General features: G+C 36.7%; 1 long non-coding RNA gene across 2 annotated transcripts; it reads left to right on the top strand.

Moving 5' to 3' along the window:
• The first annotated feature begins 363 nt into the window (after positions 1 to 363).
• LOC146684525 (uncharacterized) lies at positions 364 to 4,910 on the top strand. Of its 2 annotated transcripts, none has more exons than XR_014917141.1 (7): positions 364 to 1,200; positions 2,699 to 2,830; positions 2,948 to 3,047; positions 3,166 to 3,225; positions 3,315 to 3,405; positions 3,572 to 3,729; positions 4,389 to 4,910. It is a non-coding gene; the product is annotated as an uncharacterized LOC146684525 (long non-coding RNA). The 2 variants fall into 2 exon arrangements; XR_014917140.1 differs by having other exon boundaries at positions 365 to 1,205.
• The last annotated feature ends 1,995 nt before the right edge of the window (positions 4,911 to 6,905 follow it).

Genomic DNA, 6,905 nt, shown 5'->3' with positions numbered 1-6,905 from the left:
AAAAGCACGTACAAACTCCAAAACACATTCCTAGAGTTAACTGAACTTCCAAAACAGAGCTACCTACACTGTAAAAAAAGTCAGTAAAATATACAGCAAAACACCGTCAAATTCCAACGGTAATGGAGCGTAAAACCAAAAACTTCCTTTTACTGTATTAAATAGATTGAATAACCGTTAATTGTGAGACTGGATAAAACTTTGTTTTTTACTGTAATAAAATGTTGAAATTATAAATATTTTCTGTGAAAACAAATAAATATGCATACATTTTACAATTACATATTGTAATGTTGAAAATGTCTGAAAAACTTAGATTTTACGGTATTATTTGAGTAAAACTACATCTTTAGGGGTTGTGCACATTGGAATTCACAGTATAAAGCTGTAGATTTTTAAGCAAACAAAAACATTCATTTTTACAGAAACAAGATGTTAAAAAATAGGGTCCACCGTAATAATACAACCAGTACATACCATTAAAAAAAAGCAAATATCAGCAGTGAAAGACAATAAAACTGATAGTATTTTTTTATTTTAAAATTCAGATACTGATATACAGATTAAAAGTTAGGCCTGCAGTATATCATTGTTAACCTTCTGATAAAAAAATCAACAGCAAAAGAAGATGTTAAAAATAAAGTTTATGGTTGTGAATAAAATTGATTTCAATAATCTTTTTTAATTATTATTTTAAAACAACTTTATGTTGTTGTGTTTCACGCCATATTATCAGACCACCTTAAGTGGGTCGGCCTTAAATTTTGAATTTGTGTGATCGCTGTTGATTGGTAGCTAAACTGCTGGTAAACTGTGTACAGACGTTTTACGTTCGAATTGCAGAGAAAAAAAATCTGGTAGCAACATTGTGCAGTATGAGCGAACCATTTCACCAAAAAAAGGGGAAGCAAGGCAAGACGTGGCTGCAGCGGTCTGCAGACGTGACTTCTGATCAAATTCGAACCTCCTAAAGAAACAAAGAGCGACGTTACATTGCGGGATGACGTCACCTGAAAATGACCAATAGCGCGGCGCGCTGCTGAGCTGTGTGCCAACCGCTCTTTTTTTCATGCAGGAGACTCAAGTTGGCTTCGCTAACGGACACAGTTTTGAACTCGTATATTAGCGCCATTTATTGCTGCTTGGACCACGGCATCTTCGGAATTTGTAGACATCCTGGCAGCTTACAATTAGTTCGAGGTGAGGTGAGTACATGCAACTTCAAGTTATCTCTGTTATAAAAATCCACCAGCCCAGCGTTTATAGATAATTTTAGCAGTTCGTTTTTTATGAGTGAGGTTGTGAATTTAGTTAGCATTTGTGAGTTGAGTTAGCATTACTGTTGCGAGGGAAGCATTGCCCTGGATTAGTTTCTGTATATGGCGTGCTTAATTCGCTAGGGAGGAATTACCAAAGTACATGGAGTTATGTTAACGTGTAATTTCTGTGGTAAGGTAGTTCAGTCATCAAGGGGCTACGTGCTTCATTGTAAACTGCATCGGAATGAGCCACGTTGTTTCTTTCGGTGTATTGAAGCAGGCTGCAAGCAGACATACACCAGGTATGGCGCGTTTAAGGCTCATTTTTACCGAAGACACTGCCCCCACCCATGTCACTGGTGTGGTGGTGGTTTCTTCGTTTACATGTGCAATGGCGATGTGTGAACGTCAGTGTCAGAACTCTAAAGAGTTAATAGCTCATCTGAAGAGCCATATTGTGGAAGGACACGTGGTCACTTGTCCAGTAAGAGGATGCACAAATACCTTTAGAGTTAAATCATCTTTTACTGCTCACATGTCACGTAAACACAAGAGTTTTCAGACAGCAGCATTGGTGATTTATATAGAGAGTCTGCATGTCAATCATCATCTGTTCCAACCACATCAGATGACTTTGTACCCTTGATTTCCGAGCCTGCTGCACAGTCTATTACACATGAAGATAACATGGAAATGCCCCCTGAATTCTGTGATCTTTTTTTGAGAAACGTTTCACTATTCTACTTAAAATTGCAGGGTCAGTTTCTACTGCCTGCTTCAACCATACAGAACATTGTAGAGGAAATGCAGAACATGCATGAGTTGGGACAGACATACAGTTTGGGTAAACTTGCATCACTGTTAAAAGATGACACATCATTATCAGAGGAGGACATCAACAAAGTCTGTGAGTCTGTCAAAAGCTATGATCTTTTTTCTGCATGTCATACCGGGCCATTGAGGACAGTGCACTCCAGAGCTCAGATCTTTAAAAAAGCCTTCAACTATGCGGAACCAAAGAAAATATTTTTAGGGAGAGATGAAAACAGAAAAGATAGGTTTGCCTATTATGTGCCTTTAAGAGAGACTTTGAGATGTCTGCTAGAGTCTGATCTGTGGCAGAAATCAGAAGAGCCCTCTACTGAGCCTCCTGCTGATGTTCTGTGTGACATAAGTGATAGTAAGCTGTTTTAAATAAAATGATTTTTTTGGTCAAAACCCATTGACTTAATTGATTTCTATCCATTAACATCTTACATGAAGTATGGGTACCAAATGGTTCCACTGAAACACAGTGTGCTGTCACAATAATGGTGCTGTTAGTTTGGTACTTACGAAACACTGTATAAAAGTGTAGTATCAAGCAAGATCAGCTTCATATTTTAAGACCAAAGGTACCACTTGGTGTAAATTGACCTTTATTCACATTCTTTTATCAGACATCTTGGAAATGGGGGGCAGCATAAGGAGTTCCATTACTAAGGTGCTGCCGGACCTGTCTGCCTCAATCCTTGAAATTGTACTGGAGGCACTACAATCATTAGGAGTGGAGACATCTGAGAAACAAACCAGTAAGTATTATGATTTCATTGCACAATAGCCATGAAGGACTTTCTGTTTTTTCTATTATGCTTTGGCCAAGGTCCAAAAAGTACAATTAATCTATTGTTTGTGATATTGTTTTACAGCACCAAATATGGAAATTTCAAGCCAGGCCAGCATATCGTCTCCATCTGTTTTAAGGTTTAAGGGTGGTGGCACAGCTAAGACCCAAGAGTCTCTTTCAAGGTTAGTAAAGTAAACAGATTCAAGAAGATATTTTACACATTTCTTTGTCGTCTGTCTCTAAATCTTATTTTGTCTTTATTATGATTAAAAAGGTTTGTTTTGTTCCTGCCCTTTTCAGACACTGAATTTGAGCAGAAACCATAAGGATACTCAAAGGACCTGTGACTCTCAGGAAATGGTGAGATTTCAGGTCATAATCTTTTTTTTTCCATTAAATTAATTTTCCTTTTTCCCTTTACAATATTGCTGTTTTGTTTTTGTAAACAGCATCAAATGAGAGAGACAGATGAAACAGTTTCAAGACAATGGCAGGAAAAAAATGCTGAAGATTGAAACAAACCTCGGCTGGAAATATTTGGTATGTGTTTTACCGTAAATCAAATTGTTGAAAAACATTCAGCTACACTGTAACACAGGGAAACTTGATTTGCACTTATTTTGTTACTTTAATTTCTTGTCTCATTATTTTTGTCAGTTATTATTGTTTATGGTGTATGCCCTTCTTGTTTTCCTTCTGAATGCAGAAGGTATCTAGCCAGTCCACAATGAAAGCTTCGTTGCACCCAATGAGTCTTCTGGCAGAAATGATGGCGGCTGTATTCTTTGGTTTCCCTAAACATCACACCCTGCCTGTTTATACGAGGCTCTTCAATTAAGTCTGCACCCAAAGATTCAATAAGAGGTAAGCAGTGGTATTATTCAAGTTTTGCTAAAGAAAGATGGACAGGAGACACTAATCTTAATCAGCCGAGCTCAGGTTCATGTCCAGGTGAGCAGTTTCATACGCTATAAAATGTAGATTGAATGATAGGTCTCATCACCATGCATTCAGCCATTAACTTCAAGTTCTATGATAAATCAATACGAAACTTAAATACGTTTTCCAACAAATTATGATTGTGATTAGGGCTGCGTTGTCTATGTATAACTTTTACACAAGTAGATTTAAAGTATAACTATTGCCAAAACGCAACCTGGGCTGTTTTTTTTTTTTGTTTTTTTTACTGTATCGATTTTGATGTGCTCAAATTTATGCCCCGGCCCCCTAGTATTCCCATTCACTGGCTATTGACCACAAAACAAAATCACGGTCAATCTCAAAAACGGCTTGTTTGTCGTAATTATGCTTTTAGATATATGTTTGTCTCGTTTACAGTAAAAAAAAAAAAACTGAAAAAAACAGCCCAGGTTGCATTTTGACAATAGCTATCCTTTAAGAACTGTATATTTTACACTTAAGAAATCATTTATCATTAGATCTGGTTTTGGCAGCACGTTTTGTTCATTTCTGTGCATTTTGCTCAAGCACTGATCAAACTTTGTCCATTTTTTTTGCTGCAGAGGGGATCCTGCCAGTCCAAAGTGAACTCCTGATGGACATTGAAGTACTCCTGCAGAGCTTGTATCTTCAACACCATGCGCATTAGAAACTCCACCGAGTCCTTTCCTTCACCAAGGCAGGACCCAGTGACTCATTACTGTTGATAGGTCAGGGGCAGGTAATATTTTGTTTCATGTTTATTCATTCCTCCATGGATTACCAGCCATATATATGGACACATGCTGTATTCTCAAGATCTATGCTGTTTTGTAGGAATAGAGAAAATAATATGTTTAGTCTGTTTTCAAATGGTATGTCAAATTTTCTCATTGTTTATCAGTAATATTCTCTACCTTGGTTGTATATGAGCATCTTTAGATTTTTCTATATTTAGCGGTTGCAAATGTAAAATGTACGGTAAACCATTTATGTTCCTCATATTGTACTGTATTTTTAGCGGTAAAATACCGGCAGCTGTGGTTGCCAGGAATTTACCGTAAAATGTATCTGGTCAAAATAAAATGCTGTAATTTGTTATACAATTTCACTGTGTTTTTTACTGTCAAAGGTTTTAATAAGGTTTAACATATTTCTGTTATTTTTACAGTTATTTACAATAATAGGGTCTATCCTATTACTGTTAAATTAACAACAAATTACTGTAAATATTATTATATTATTACTTTTTTTTTACTGCAAATATCCGTAAAAAGCTATGGAAAGTTGCATTTTTTTACATTAAATTGCTGTATAATTGACAAATATATTTGGTTTTTTCTATCATGATTTTGGTAAAATAATACGTTGTCTACCTTAAAAATTAGGGTTACAAAACCAGTATACCGTATTGTCTTTTACAGATTCCACATTTTTTACACGGTATATTCCTGGCAACCACAGCTGCCGGTATTTTACCGTAAATTTGACAGATTTTTTTTTACAGTGTAGATCACTTAAATTACACAATTGAAAGCATATGTGTATGGTTTGTGCATTTATACACAAGCACTCATATATATTCAAATAATTAAAAAAAAAAAGTTCATTTACCTGTTACTACCACACACCAAATCCGGTCGTTGGTACTTGCTGGCTTGTGTAGCCACTAGGTAACAAAAGCTCAACACTGCGCCCAGCATCCTGGAACACGTCTGTTGTGTTTTGTACGTGTTTTGGAGTTTTTACGTGTTTTGGAGTTTGTACGTGTTTTGTCTCTGTAGGGGCCACCGTAAATATACTTTTATTTATTCACTCCACATAAAATGTAATAAATAAATTATATATTACAAAAACCAACTAGTCACAGTTTAGCTTTTAACTATTTAAATTTTCAGCTTTTTCCTTTTAAACAAATTTAAAATGAAACAATATTAAACACTACAAACCACAACACAATTAAATATAAATTAAAATATGAAAACAAAAAGAAGATGCACATTCTCTGTCATGAATAAACTTTCTGAATCCTTTATCATCTGCAACTGAAAATAGTTGTGGATGATTACTGTACCTTTCTAATGTGACGTTGTTGTCCCTGGCTCTCTTTCTCTCTCTCTCCCTCCTGCTCGGTTCCTGTGCTACTGCGAGTAACTACCACCCCTCCCCCCTCTTCCCAGCGCAAAGCACAAGACTCGCATGCGGAGTGAAGTGGAAAAAAGTGCAAGAGAGGGTGAGAGAAAGAAAAAGAAAAAAAAAAACCACGGCTTGCCTCATTCATGTCAAAGATCCGGCTCTAAGAGCCATTTCCTACACGTCACTATTTGGTAGTCTCGTGCCTTTCTTGCTTCTACTTTTCTTCCTGTCGCTCTGGTTTCACTGTTTTTGACTTACCTATTTTAACTTAAAAAAACAAATCCTGATAACGGGTAATGTGTGAAACAGTATAAATAGCCTTGCCCTCAGTCGTTGGGCATCTGTTAGCCCTCCCTCTTGTTTTGTTTTATTTTAGGTCACCTTTCTGTTTGTGTTGTGGACTTTATTTATTTACACTGCTTTAACAACTTTATTTAAGGTCGGTTTTGAATTTCGTCCTGCATTTGGGTCCAAATTCACCTTTGGTCTCCTTGTTGCACTTGAGCTATTTCTGAACAGCGCCCATTTTATTTTTCAAAAACGCAAAATCAGGCCAGTAGTGATCCACCATGTCAACTGCACAGTTTATTCAGATTTCACTTTTGTATTACAGGGATAAAATAATAATAGAAAAATGTCAAATGCTGTGTGAAACAAAAAATGTGGTCTGTTGTAGGCATTCAGTTGTTTTTTGACTGCGGGAAAGTGAGCCGTCATTTGTGAGCCGCGGTCAAGCCAAGGAAATTTATGCGGCGGATAAGAGGCGGCTGGCCTCTTATCCGCCACATAAATTTCCTTGCGCTTTTACACAAGTCTTTACAGTAGCGCCTTTTCGCTTTATATCCTGATTGAAAGCCTAGATCCGCGCGCACACAAATTACAATGGAACAATGGAAATACAGCCATCGTGACAGTCTGGTTGCATATTCAAAAATTCATTAAAAATCATTCTTAACAGTTGATGC

This window comes from Copadichromis virginalis, linkage group LG20 (genome assembly GCF_057382275.1).
Source record: "Copadichromis virginalis isolate Kocher_CV1m ecotype Utaka linkage group LG20, C_Virginalis_male_GT1.1, whole genome shotgun sequence".
Taxonomy (NCBI): domain Eukaryota; kingdom Metazoa; phylum Chordata; class Actinopteri; order Cichliformes; family Cichlidae; genus Copadichromis; species Copadichromis virginalis.
This window is presented reverse-complemented; position numbering and strand designations above follow the sequence as displayed.